This window comes from Saccopteryx leptura, chromosome 3 (assembly GCF_036850995.1).
Source record: "Saccopteryx leptura isolate mSacLep1 chromosome 3, mSacLep1_pri_phased_curated, whole genome shotgun sequence".
NCBI classification, from domain to species: domain Eukaryota; kingdom Metazoa; phylum Chordata; class Mammalia; order Chiroptera; family Emballonuridae; genus Saccopteryx; species Saccopteryx leptura.
In genome coordinates this window covers 271,188,254-271,203,054 of record NC_089505.1, presented here as the reverse complement: position 1 = coordinate 271,203,054, position 14,801 = coordinate 271,188,254, and the positions used below count along the sequence as shown (strand labels likewise).

Sequence of the window (14,801 nt, the reverse complement as noted above, 5' to 3'; positions counted from 1 at the left end):
AGAAAGGAACCTTTCTCTGGTCCACCCTGGTGGCAGGACGTGAGTGTCCCTGGCCCCGCCGAGGGCCTGCTGGCGAGAGCCCTGGAGTTGCACCAGCACCCACTGCTCGGGTCCCCCCACACCCGGGCTGATCTTGTAAGTCGTTTCGTTGAATACAGTGAGGTCTCCGAGGCTTCAGGGACTTCGGGGCTCTTTCCCTGGGCTTAAAGTCTTTCTCTGCTGCTGACTCACACGTTAATTATTGCTTTCCACCAAGTGGAATTAACGTTGCAACTGACTGCCTGGGTATTATAAAACTGTTTTATCTGCCGGGTAGACGGAGTGTGCAGGACTGTCGCAGAGTAACCGCGGTCCCTTGCTGAGCAGTCAGGGCCGCTAGCCGCACAAACACAGAAACCAGCCTTCGCTTTAGAGTCGCCGGGGAAGAGGCTGCCGGGGGTGCTGTGCTCGGCTCAGGAAACACAGGGTTAACTGCCCCCGGTTAATTGACCAAAATCTTTTCAAAAGAGTGGCCAAGAGTTTCAGTTTGCCGTCACTGTCAGCATTAATGGACAGAACTGGCGTTTCAAAGAAAAAATATCAACTTGTTTTCCCTTTGACTGCGGGGCTGGATAATGAAGTAAAAATGACATTATCTCTAATAAAAGTGATTTGCAGAAATCACTGATAGAATCTCAGCAGCAGAGATTCGCCATTAGCAGTTGAGCCAGATAAGGGGAGCAGCTGGGTTCTGTTAACCCCTCCAGGTCAGATGCGTGTGTTGAGAAGTAGGTTTGGGATCTAGATTTTTAGACATTGAACTTGGGGATAACAGAGAGTATTTATCACTAAGTAGGTCATTCTCAAACCCCACTTGCTGACCTTTATCGTTTTTAATTAGTTTGGTGTTTTATCTTAGGATTTCTTGTGTTTAGGGACTTCCCCCCCCCCCCCCTTGGCTCATTTTCTCACCTCCATGTTACATCACCAAAGGGGCAAACCTGGCCAAGTGCTGGCATCCTCCTGGCAGAAACCTGACTCTAAGAAGGGCATGCACACATGTGATGTGAGGGCTTTGGGTGATGGGTGGTGTTGGGCAGCAGATTATTCTGTTGTGTCAAGGAGGTGGGATCAGAGGCAGAAAGCTCCCTGGTCTCTTGTCTCAGGGGAGGGGGAGGAGGGGGAGGAAGAGGGCCACCCCTGTCCAGGCTTGCTCACCAGTATCAGTGAAAGCTGGCTGGCATCTGGCTCACTGAACACCCCCTGCGATAGGGCAGGAGACACAGCCAACAACTTCTGTTTGAAAACATCCTTAGGGGATGGGTTCAGCTTCCTGGGGACAGTGAGGAGTCATCAGATATTAGGTAACCTAATGACGAATCCAACCGCTATATCACTCCTCTTTATCAACCACTTTCTTTGGTACTTTTCTTTGGAAAGCACCAAAGCATATAACTCTACAATCCTAATAATCCTGCAGTCAGGGGGCCATGCCTGGCTTAGCCTTCACGCCAGCCCTCCATACTGTATCTGAACGAGCCAGACAAAACTGTTACTGACATTCTACCTGTGCCCTTGGAGAAGACTCTTGAAGATACAGAATAATGAAGTGAGGCTACCTTGCAGTTAAGGAGTTTAGGTCAATTCTCCAGGTGTCCAGGGTAGGGGTGGGTGGGGAGAGCAGTGTGGGCTGAGGGGGAGCAATCAGGAAAAGCTCTGTGGGGTGGTGGGCCTACGTTGGTTCCAGAAGCCCGGGGTTTGGAATGTGGGAGAGGAGGATGGCGTTTCCCGGCTGGCAGCTGGGAGTGCGGAGCGGTGGGTGTCGGAGTGGAGGTAGCTGGTGGAGCGGGCAGGTGCTGCAGGCCTGTGGGAGACGAGGTTGAAGAGCATGGTTGGGGCTGGCAGATCTCAAAAGGCACCTGGAGGTCGCACTTGATTGCGAGGGCAGTAGGGAGTCACTCTCATTTTTAAGTACACAGTGACATGCCGAAATGTAAATGGGCAGAGGGGTGTGGACTGGCGAGTTGCCCTCTCTCTGCTTCCTGGTTAGAATTGTATTCCATTTGATCAGTGGTCAAGAAGGTGAGGGGCAAGGGGAACGAGCTGTAAGATTGGGGCTCAAGTCTTTGAAAATAAGCAGAACCCCACTGGAGCCAGAGTAGGCCTGTGCCCTTGGTGAAGTTTGCTTTTTGTCCCATGGGTAGTGTTTATGAGTTACTGTTCAGCAAGAATTCTTTGCCAAGGTCTCTGTGGGCTGAGCTGAAGCTCCAGTCTGTGGTGGCCCAGGGGTTGCTGCCATATTTAGAGCTCCTAACAAAGGAACTCGTTTCTCCTGGCTTTGCTGCAGAGAAAGTGGGCTTCTCATAGTTACTATACAGTGCAGCCAAAGCCGCACCAGCAGAAGAGGGGTCTAGGCTGGGTTCTTCCCGGCCCTCTGCCACCTAGAACATCAGCCTCTAACTTGTCAATGGCCTAGGCAGTTATCAGATCCTTTGACTTCATTGATCAGTCCTTTGGTTGCTGAAGGCCCTGTCTATGTTGGGAGCCTTGTGGATACTCGGTGGTGTTTGTGGACTGAATGCGTTCTCCCTACTCAGACTTTTCCTGTCTTGCACCCTGCCCTCCAGCCTGTCTCCTGACCACCGGCACCCCTGTTTGTGCCCCAGCAGCATCTCTGTCCTTCTCCTCCCTCCTGCCCTCCTGATGGCCTCCTCATCTCTGTTCCTTCTTCAGAGCACACCTCCAGCACTGAGCTTTCCCTTCTCCCTGTATGTCCAGCCTTTCAGACTTCCCTCTCTCAGACTCCCACTGCCTCACTGTCACTAAGCCAGTCCTTCAGGACTTAACCCTTCATTTTTCTACAACCTCCCTGAGGTCAGGAATAGTGGTGTCATGTTTCATTCTCTTATGTACAGCCCCAGCACATGAAGAGGTATTCGTAGATATTTGATGAATGAGCAGAGAGAAAAAAAAGCTATTGCTGGAGGGGAAAACAGCCCTATATCCCTCATTGCTCCATAGTATCGTTTGAGAGTAGTAGTAACTTGGGAAAGACGTTTTGGCATTTCCCACAGCCTTTGATGACTCCTCTACAAAGGAATGGAATGTAGTTTCCTAAATGCGTATGAACGTCTCACGTCTCATCGTAGTATGACGGGGTGGAATTGGGAGAAAGCATGGGCTCTGTGGCCATGAATCAGATCCCACAGCTCTGGACATGTGACTATGTAAGTAGGCTAGAAATCAGGGTTCTAAAGGAAGCCCAGGAGAGAAAGGCGCTCTGGGATTCTCTGTCCTTTCTCTGTTCCTTTGCCTTTCTTTCTTTCTTCTTTTGAATAGGGAGAAGGGGTTATGGGATGGGGGGAGGAAAGTGAGAGATCCTATACTCCCCCCCACCACCACCCCCTTCTCTTGCATTTGGAAATACTTTAAATACCAGGCACCAGAATTTCTGGCGTCAAATTGGAATTAGTAAGGCAGATCCTAGGGTAACTCACTATTAGCATATGATTAAGCATCAGCCCTATTAGGAGATGAAACAAATGTTATTTCCTTTGAAATTAAAGTGTCTGAAATAAAGAAGAGAGAACTGACCCTTAAAATCATATTCTGTCCTTGAAACGAGCTCTCTCTGACAACTGCTTCTTCCAGTTACGGCTTTTTAATTTTTTTCACCCAGAATGTCTGATGACACTGCCAGGGAAACTTCTGTCCCCTCCTTCCTGAATATACCCAGCACTGGCCCCTGAGGCAGCCTAGTTCTGTTTTCTCATGACATGATGATTATTTTTGGCATTGCACATATTTTCTCTAATGTTATTATCCCCCCCCCCCAAGCCCCCACCTAGGTTGCCTTTTGAGAAGCAATTGTTTTGGCAACTCTGCATAAATCAGGGGGTTAATTTCAGTTCAGTGTGGTGAAGGGGGGAGTAGGAGAGAGGAGGACCTCGCCTTCGCCTCCTGTAGAACCCAACCCCCACTCGAGTGCAAAAGCAGAGGTCCTCACTCCCCCTGCTCGGGAGAGAGCTTGCTTGCACCAGGCTCTGTGCTCCCCGTTCACCCTTTTGGCCAGCAAGGCTTCAAGGGATATCTAGAGGTGACGCTGGGGGCTGCACCTCAGGGATGGCATCTTAATGACTGGACTTGGCCGGGGTTAGAACAGCCCCATTCAATGTGAGCTCACTCCCTGTGTAGTTGGCTCGCTCAGCCTCTGTCCATAGATGTTCTCTTGTTCATGCGGCATGAGGAAATGGAGATTTCCAAGTGGGAAGCAGCCTTCCCGATGCTTTAACTCTTCACTGAAGGGAAGAGGCGTGGCACAGAACTAACGAAGACCTAGGCTGGCCCAGCTGCAGCTCCCGGGAGAGGAGCAAGCCCCCCCCCCCCCCAGGCTGGGGATGGAGGCCAAGGCAGCTGGGATCACTTTTTCTTTCCTCTCCAAGAGGGAAAGGAGAAGAGCAAATTATCCTTGCGCTCAAGTAGCAAATATTTACCCCATTTGTCTGCCATGCCCTAGGGTCCCGTGATGGGTGCACAGAAGTAGATGCTGTATCTGTGCCCTACCCACCCCCCATGCCCACCCCCACCCCAAGGCACCAAACTACTTACAGTCCAGTTGTAGCAGCAGAAAGTTTGCAGAGAAAAGCCAGCAAGACAGGGAGGCCTTTAATGAAGGCCAGTGAGTAATGTGGGCAGGAAGCACCTTGGGGGAGAAAGTGAGGGTGGCCGGAGAAGCGTCCGGGGGGAAGCAGAGCTTGAACTGGCTCCGAGGACGGGGTCTGAAGAAATAAGAAGGGATGAGATGATAGAGATGGGGAAGGTGTGGAGGAGGAGACACCAAAGTGGGGCTTAGTGAAATCCCATAAAGAAACATAAAATGAGAGTAAGAGTCTTCCTGGCAGAAGAGGAGACCTGGCTTGTTAGACTAGGGGGCTTCTGTGAGAATGCCATGAAGATAGCTCTAACCCTGCCAGATGTTGGCATCTCCACTGTGTCCTTGGTCTCGAGATCTCGTGTGTCCCTGGGTCTCTTTCTACTCCAACAGTGGTCACAGACCAGTAGAATGAGTACCATCTGGGAGTTGGTTAGAAGTGCAGACCTACAGGTCCCAGCTCGGATCTACTGAGTCAGAAACAGCATTGTACCGAGATCCTGGGTGACTAGTGTGCACAGTCTGAGAAGGGCCGACTGTGTGACCGTGGGCGGTTGTCCGCAGCTCTAGTTCGGAGCCCAGGTTTGATTCAGAGTGGAGAACACACACACACAAGCATTATGGAGTGTCTTTACACTGGGGCTCTTCCCAGAGGGAAACCTTTTATTCTGATTAAGAATTGGAATAGAATTTTTACGAAAAAAAAAACCTAGAACAGTGAGTGACTTTGAGGAATTCACAGAACGTAATTCATTTGTTTTGATCCAGTGTCTTCCATTTGTACCACTCTGTACTATTTCTACGTTAGAGACACCAAAGGAACAGAGGAGGGGGTCCTTTGCCGCAAGAATGTGTTAGGGAGACAGAAGCTGCAGAAGTGAGACAAACACGGGGCTGGACCATGCAGCGTGGACTCTCTGAAGTAGGGTGCAGCGAGGTCAGCACAGGTGAGACCTTCCTGGGAAAACACGAGCTGTGCGCGATGCTGAAAGATGAGTGTGATCTGGACAGGCCAAGGAGAGAAGAGTGCGTTCTCCAGCAAGGGTGCGGGGAGGGGGAGGGGGAGGGGCAGGGCTCTGTCTCAGGGGCTACATGGGCAGTAAGCTGCTCCCCGCTCGCTCCAGAAAAGAGCGCTTACTTCATGCTGGGGAACCCGTTTTCCATCTTGGGCACTTCTTTATCCTTCTGCTGTGTAATTTCTTTGTCAGTGTTCTTAGCTGAAGGCAGTGTTATAGGAACAGGATGACTATACATGCAGAATGGCTTGAGCCAAACCATAGATTGTGCTGTTGGAAGCTTATGGGACCCAAAGAAAGAAGGCTGCTGATGGGTAGAAGCCCTAAAGACAAGCCCTAAATCGGTCCTGATCACAGCTTGGGTGTGGAGATACAACCTCAAGCCCAGGGAAGTGGCACCAAAGAAAATAGTCTAGTGAGAATAAAACATTTAACCTGTGCCGTCTGTAGATTCTGCTAGCAAAGTAAGAACTTTTTTTTTTTTTCTAAAGGCATCTCCAAGCAGAGAAAAAGGATTTCACTGGGCCTGTTACTCAGTTAAAGGCTGATCTAGGACAAGAAGGTGGTCAAGGTATCTCCTTTGCTGCTTCCCACATCGGGAGCTCATCAAGTAGTGTCCTTAGAGGGCGTCACCCCCAGTAAACCCAGCTCGGCTAAACATTTTGATTCTGCAAGAGGGAGCTTGCCTTATGGGCATTTGGAGAAAAGTTGCCCAATTTCCATCAAGAATATGGGGTTTAGGGTCAAAGGATAGGAGTAAGTGCTGGGTGACACTGGGCATGTCACTAATATCCTTGGGGCCTGTTTCCTTGTGTGTAAAATAGAGATGAGACCATACCTCCCTCATGAGATTATGTCAGGATTAAGTCAGAGGCAGTGTGCTGAGAGTTCTTTACCATTCTGCAAGTATTGCATATGGTCCTTTCCTAACTGCAGCAGCCTCTGAGCTTGCGGGGATCAAGGAGTCCCTCAGCTGGAGTCTGCCCAGTGTAGGGGGATAGGCCAGAGAGAGCCGTGGAGAGACAGGCACATCCGCTGTGGCTGCTGGCTGTCCTCCCCTTTTCGTGGAGGCAGATGCCACCGCTTCTCCTCTGACCGTGCCCTGGGTACGGGGAGACTGAGATCACTTCGTCCTAATGTTGGGGGATGAGGTCCTGCTGAATGAGAGCGGCCATCTTCACAGCTGGACTCCCCAGTTTCAGCAGTTGGTCATCTCTGTTCAGATGCTTGACCCTGGGTGTGGCACAGAGGAAGAGGCAGCCGAAGGGAGCCGGTGGCTGGGTGGGGCAGGTTGCTGAGATGGTGCGCATGCGCGTGCCCTGCATGCTTTCCTTCCCTGTCTCTGTCTCTGCGTCACCTCCTCCGGAGCTCGGCACTCGGCAGTGGTGGCCATGGTCCTGACGGTGCTGCTGTGACCGAACTCACCTCCCCAACTCTCCCAGGGGACCACTGTGAGGCGGCTGGGGCGAGGGGCAGCAAGCTGGACACGTGTCATCTCTTATTATAAACAATAAAGCACAACACCTGAGAAAAGGTAGACATCAGTGTTATTTATAACAGCTAGAAATTAAAAACCGTATCTGAACAACAGTTAAGCGCACTGTGATCCACCCACATAACATGCTATTGCTGGCTGTTAGGTGTGTAAAGAAGTTTTTAAAATGTGATAAAATATTAAGTAAAATGCCATAAATTCAATGGGATTTCAATTTTTTTCTTTCTATCTTTCTGTATTTTTATAATTGCCTAAACTAAATATGCTTTGCCCTTATTTTCACCAGAGCCTTTCTTTTAAAAAGGACATGACCTGTTAAGATAAATTAGGGTATGAGATGGTAACGCACGATGGTCTGTTCCCAACTGTGTGACATGTCTAGTGCTGGTTGGCAATGAGCTCTCTGTTCATGTGTCCTTGAAAGAGTCGGAGTGCAGGGGTTTTGCTCCAACTCCACATATTCCCATTACCTTTCCGAGCCTCAGTTTTCCTCATCTCTAAAATGGGACTCATGATACCTGCTCTTTCTATCCTATTGGGTAAGATTCACAGGTTTACTTATAAAGTGCTTTATAATGAGTGACACAAGTGTAAAGTGGTATTACTCATTAATGTGTTGAATAGAGAGAACCCTGCTAACACTTGGGCTTGGTGAAGCTAAGCATAGGGACAGTTGTCAGTGTTACTCCTGCACACGCACGCGTCTCCCCGCCGGGCTGGGGACTGCACACGTCCGCTGCTTATGCAAGGCACTGGGTTATCAGGAGCCCCAGATGGGCTGTACCTATGGGGCTGCTCTGTAATTGCATCTGCTGCTCTCGGAGGCTGCCTGGAGCAGAGAAGGCCACCAGATAAGCATCTCCAGTGGGCCCCAAGCAGAATTGACCATTAGAGGGCCATGTTGGGTGGGCCTCAGACATTACTGTCAGCTCTGAATGCAGTCCAGGCCCTCTCTCCAGGGGCACAGGCCAGCAGAGCGAGTCAGGGAGCTGGGGGCTCAGCCCCAAAGGAGGGGAGGTTGGGAGGTTGAGGTATGAGACACTTTTCAGGATTCCTCCTTCAGGGAGGGGGTGAGTGAAAACATCCATTCCTGTTTAGCCTCTCCTGCTCTCACCTCCTCCTCGCAGCCCCTCTGTGAGGACTTCTGATAGGTTCTGCTGCCTCCCAGCTGTGCTGTGGGCCCCGTCAGGGCAGAGATCGTGCCCTCACAAGTCTGTGTCCTGAGGTGCCTCGGTGCCCTGCCCCCGCCTCCAGGTTTGTTTGCTCTGCCCACTTCCTCGTAAATTTGCTAATTCGATTTCTTCTATTTTGACTGGCCTTTGTTGATGCCTTTTCCTCCCCAGTATAATACATTCCCCTCTTACTCACCACTGCCGCTGGATAGACATCAGAATGTCCCCGGAAAGTTGGTCACCAGAACACCACCCTCTTCTAAAACATTTTTGCCACTCCCTTCGAATTGTCTTCAGAGCCAAAGACCATTCTTTTGAAAGCCTTCAGCTGTGGCAAGGCCTTATCTCTGAGGGCACATTGTCTTCTTCCAAACAACCAAATTCCATCCACAGCCAAGTCTGGCCACTGAAGGGGGTGGGTAACAGGATAATATTATTTAGGGTTTAGAATGAAGCATGTTTTCTGAAATGTTATGACTGATTTTCTTGTGTGGTTCTGAAACTAATTCTAAAAAGACCTCACAAAATACTTAGCACAGTGACCACTTCATGGGGTCGAGTTTGTACTTTCTCCCAGGTGGCTATTTTGTGGGGCAGCTACCTTTTATATGGCATCTATTCAAATCTCTGCCTCCTCGTTTCTCCTTCCTCTGTCAGCGAGAGCAGGCAGGGTGTCAGTCCTCCACAGACATGTGGTCACATGTGCAGAAACCTGTGGTCCACTAAGCCCCCCAGGTCACTATGCTGCAGGCTGAAGTTGCAAACCACTGCTCCGGCAAAAATAGGACAAAAACACTGCACAGTTTAAGTGTGGATTGGATGAAGGTGTTTATGAAACACAACTAGGCGCACCCCCCCCCCCCCACCATCACTGAAAAGGGGAGGGGGCGGGCTTTTTATTTTAATGCTGTTTTGCAACAGTGGTTCTCAGCCCTGACTGTGCTTGAGAATCACATGAGAAGCTCTAAACCTCTAAACCTCTGATGCTTAGGCTGTACCCTGACCTTTTATGTGGGAATCTCAGGGTGATCCCACAGAGGACCCAGGCATCAATGTCTAAGGCTCCTCTGATGATTCCAGTGAGTAGTCAAGACTGGGAAGCACTGGCATTGGCTCAGCTATAATTCAGTCCACTGAGTAACCACCCCTGGATGTGTGGGCCCGCAACTTGTCCTGACTTCTGAGGCCTGAGGCTGGTCTGTTCCTCCCTCAGGCAGCCTTCCTGCAGCAGCTGCACAGCCTCACTGAGGGGGTCACAAGAGCTCCTCCTAATTTCATTTGACCTTCACTTCCTCCATTCACCACTCCTGCAAATTGGTACCCACTTAGAATCTCACCACCAACCAATAGACTCATCTAAGATAGCTTAATTAGCTTCAGTCTCTCTCCCTGACCTGTAATCCATTCTGCTTCTAAGCCATCTAACCTTACAGGTGACAGAAATATGGTTTTGATACCCTGATGGCCCACAGGTGTTCATTGTTGAGGTATTGATCACACTAAACATAGGAGACTAGCAAATTAGGCAACTAACCCCGTTGTTGCAGTTGGTGACACCTTGAAGGTCCCATCAGGCTGTGTTCTCCTGGAAGTCAGAAACCAGGATCATTTTGCCCAAGAACTGGTAATGGTTCCATTTTGGAGCAATGAACCAGCCGTTAGAGAGACATTTTTAAGTTAAGGAAGCTCTGGCCCCAGAAGTTTTTCCTGGTTGAATTGTAGCATATACCTGCTGGAACTTCGGGACAGTCAATACTGTTTTGCCTTTTGAGTGGCTGTCTGGTCCTTCAGTGATTACTTCCCTTAGTTTCAGAGTTTGAGTTTCCAACTTGGGGTAGGGGGTGGGAGGGACTTAAGTATAAATTTATGTATATTGAGATGGAAAAAAAAAAAAAAAAGAAGAAACAGAAACTGCTTGTTCTCCACCTGCAGCATTGAGAGCTCCATACGGGCGGGCTGGACCAGCAGCATTCAGGGAGCAGTATGGAGTCATTCTGCTACTGCCCCCCCAGCTCTGCAGTGATGCCGGCAGTCTCTTGCAAACACCCACAGCACTGCTTCCCCTTCTTTGTACTTCACACCCCCATTTGAACTCAGATATTATTTTTTTAACCCTACTCCTAAGGTCTAGGTAGATGTCACTCTCTTATTCAAACCTAAATCCTGCTCCTCCTTTTGTCCTGTATGTGGGCATCCATTGTGTGGGGACAGGATCTAATGCAGCCCCATGCATTCAAAGGTCTGCAATAAGTAAGAGTTCCTTGCTGCCAGTGAAGAAATCTTTGATCCTGGACCCAGAAGAACTGGGCTGGAGACGGTATCTTTTAGCAAGTGACTTAATCCATCTAAATCCCCACTTCTTCATCTATTAAATGGGGATAATAGTTCCTCTCTCTCTGGGCCGTTGTGAAACTCAGGTGGGATAACACAGGTAGGAAAGCAAAGTGTTCTCTGAACCCGACAAATACCTTCAAGGTATTGTCATTTGTCTGGCTAGGATCAGCTGAAATCCTGCCTCCCTGAGGAGCCTTCCCTGGCTTTGTTTACTCACATCAGCTTGGTTCTTATCTTAACTGCCTATAGTGCTTATTGTTTGTACTTACTTCTGTAGTTAACAGAAATGTTTCAAGTTGTTGGCTCCCTAGAAAACAAGGAGTATATGCCTTAACCACTCTACAGTTCCTCAAAGACCGATACAGAGCTCAGTGAACACTTCTGCATCTGCATGAGGGCCCTGCTACTTGGGGCAGTTTGCATTGTGTGTCCCATATATGAAATGTTGTATAAGACCACCCTGTGGTCGCAGGATGGCCACCAAGAAAGACAGGAGGGGAGGAGGAACTTTGTCAAAAGAGCTATTTGAGTAAGAAAGAAATAGCTGAGTCTTTTCTGATGATTTGGAAAACTTAGGATAAAATACCTTTTTATAAGAAGCCAGAGAATTCTAACATGCCATGTCTAGAATTGTCATTTTTTAAAAATCTGGTCTATTGCAGTTAAGTCTAGAACCCATCTAGGGAGAGAAAATAAAGCTCTAGAAAACTAAGCCTCGTTGACCAAAGAAGATTCAGCTACATGACACAAAGAACTGGTCAAGATCAACCCGGCCACGAGTAAGCCTCCAGCCCGGGGACAGCATTGATTCGGCAATGAAGAACAGTTGCTATGGCCAAAGTCTGAATGTGACTAATACTCACATTAGCCAGATAATGTAATTACTGTTATCTGTCATGATGGTTTTTATTTGTGGAGAGCTTTCTAGTACAGGCATACCTCAGAGAGAGTGTGGGTTCCATTCTCAAACACCGCAACGAGTATCGCAATAAAGTGAGTCAGTATCTTTGTTTGTGGCTGGTCTTGCCTTCAAGCTGTAGAAAATGTAACATCCGTGAAGAGCAATAAAACGAGGTACACCTGTACTTCCAACGCTTCTACATTCATCTTATTTGATCCTGACAAATAAGCATGAGCTCTCTCTCATTTTACAGATGAGGCTATAAGGGTATTAAGAATGCATTTTTTTTGTCCAAAGTCAGATAGCTAGTCTTGTAGCCAATATATTAAAACATGAGTCCTCCTAACTTCCAGTTCCCTATTCTATTTGCTAAGAGACCAAACCCATGATCAATTAGGTGAAGAAGTAGACTGTATATGCATCAGTTTGGCTTGGGCAGTGGTGCGGGGTGGGGGAGGCATCTCACCTTCACACTTTGTGTTAATTATACTTGATCTTCAGTGTTTCTAATTAAATCATGGCAGTGTTACACATTTTTGTCTGTTCTTCCAAGAGTCAACATTAGACAGATATCTCTGGGCTGTGTCACATTTAACTTGACAATTTAATTAAAGTCATGTTAGTCCCCAGAGTGCAACTGTTAAAACAAGGTAGCTAAAATGGAGCTCATGACTTTTAAACTAAGCAGCTGTGTGAGATTCTCAATATTCCTCTTCCTAAAAGTTAAGATGTTACTGTTATTTCTTGCTAAAGCCATCTCCTACCATTAAGCAGTGGGAAGGGTATTGGCTTGGGAAGAAATGGGTTCTAGCCCCATCTCTACCACTAAGTAGCTGGACGGCTCTTCGTAAGTCACTTAACCAGGCCAGGCCTCAGTTTCCAGGTCTGTGAAATGGGGACAGTAGTAATGTCTTTCTTGCCTATCTCGCCTGTGGAGTATGAGGGTAGAATTAAGGAGTCACCTCTGTGTCTCAGGACTTTTAAGTGTCTGTTCACTGACAATTTTCAAGGGCTTATGCAGGCGTTTGCTTTGTGATCCTGGGCAAGTTACATATTATGTCTGTGCCCCAGTGTCCACATGTGTACATTGTGCTCACAGTACCTACCCTGTTGTGTTGTTAGGAGGATTATAATGCGGTAACAGACGTAAGGTGCTTGGTGCAGTGCCGAGCACAAAAGTAGTAGGTCTCAACAAATATTCGCATGGTCCAAGGAGCATGGTAGGACCCAAATGTGCAATTCCATTGCCAGACAGCACCGACACCAGACTGCCTTCCCCTCCCTTGTTCTCTCTGCTTTGACAGCTCTTCGACTCTAAGGAAGGGACAATGGCAAGGGGAAGCTGGTGCATATACATGTTGGAGTTAATGTCATAGCCTGTTCTTAGAGTCTTTTCCACCCCACAATGGCTTCTCTAGGTGCCCCTGCTGACTGGTCATATGTTGATGCTGCTTTTGTCAAGGTGTGCAAGGCGCTGGAGAATGGGATCCAGCATCTCTAAGACACTGACTTTCACGACACATAGGCATGTTGTGTGCTGTTTTTCGTGTCCCCTTCCTACCCTTATTTCCTGTGCCAGGGTGCCTGCAAACCTTGAACAAGTGCTCTGCTCCACACACAGAGGTCAGGATTCAAACGCAAACGGGAGAAACTAATATATAAACTGTCACTACAGGTCTGGTGCCAAAGCAACATGATTGTGAGGGCAGACCTTAAAGGGTGGGGAGCGGTGGGGCACAAGGGCGGAAGTGCTGGGCATTGGAAGTCGGGGAGAGGAGAGAGCAGGGATTAGGTAAAGGAAACATGAAAGAGAAAAAACTGGAAAAAAACCAGTGTACCCATTTCAGTTTTTCTGAGGGTTCTTCAGGACCATCAACAGCTCTTGGACATTCTTTCTGCAGTCAGAGTTAAATGGTGCTTAATCCACCCAGGGAGTTGTATGTTACGTTTTTTAAAATGAAACATGTCGTAAAGTCAAAACCATGCCTCTGCCCCATATCTTGAAGGGTTTGGAAGGCATGTCAACATTCCATGAATCCCAAAATACTGATTATCTGTCCAGATAACAGACTACAAAACCAAACAAAAGGAGCAGCAGCACAGGGTTTGGAAATCTCTGAAGGGAGGACAGAGAGAATGAGCTGGATCTGGCTGGATGAGGCTTGAGAGTCATGAACTACATTGGACACTTGTTAAAAAAGACACACACACGCACACACACACACACGAACTTGTTTATTAACCATGCAGTACAGATTTTTTATGAACACATAAGAAAATATGGATAAGCATGAAGGAAAAAAAATCCCCCATAGTCTAACCAACCTGAAACTACTAACATTTTTGTATAGAGAGAGATGAGACAATGATCCATGGTTCAGAGCCTGGGTTCAGAGGCCCACCAGCCCATTGCAAAGTCCCACTTTCCCAGTCGTCTGCCATGAAGCTGCAGGAAAACCAGCCTCTCTGGACCCAGTTTCTCACCTGTAAACTAGAGAGGATAATGACAATAACTTCCAAAGGTAGCTGTAAGAATTAAAGAAGCTAAGGTCGTAGTACTTAAAACAGTACCTCGAATACAATGTGATAGCTGTAAGAATAATAGTTATTTTATTCTGTTTCTAGACTTTTTCTAATACATAGAACTATTATACAGAATACATTTCTGTGAAAATCAGATTATATCGTACACTTTTCTAATGTTTTTACTCTTGTGACCATCTTTTCATGGATAGATTTGTTAATAGCTAATATTGATTGCTTCCAGTTGGGATAGGCCTGATGGTAAAGATTTTACATAAATTATCATACTTAATCCTCACAAGAACTGTGTGGGGTATATGTACTATTATGACCATTTTACAGATGAGCAAACTGAGGCTAAGCAGTTTAAATAACTTGAGTGTGTAGAGGTGGCAAGTGGAGAAGTTAGAATTTCAATACAGAGAGGCTGGCTTTTAAACTTGCACATGTAAGACTGTACCATGGGCTTTATAAGAAGATCTCAGGTTTTGTTAGGACTTCCTGAAAGAGGCAGGTTTGGGTGTGAGTCATCTTTCCTTCTGTCCTGCAAAGAAGAAGGAAAATGAGCGTGAGACAGGTTGGAAACGTATGCTGGCAGGACTGGAGAGAACACATGTGCCCCCTCCTCTGTAACCCGTAGGGGCTGTGCACTCAGGGACACCAGACTGACAGACATCAGCCTGGCTGTTCTTGGGCTCTAATAGCGTTTTCAGTGTTTGCCATGGACATC

General features: G+C 47.8%; 1 protein-coding gene across 1 annotated transcript in view; it reads left to right on the top strand.

The window, feature by feature from the left end:
- Positions 1-14,801, top strand: part of EPAS1 (endothelial PAS domain protein 1) — an 85,779-nt gene that overhangs the window by 31,923 nt on the left and 39,055 nt on the right. The window lies entirely within an intron of this gene.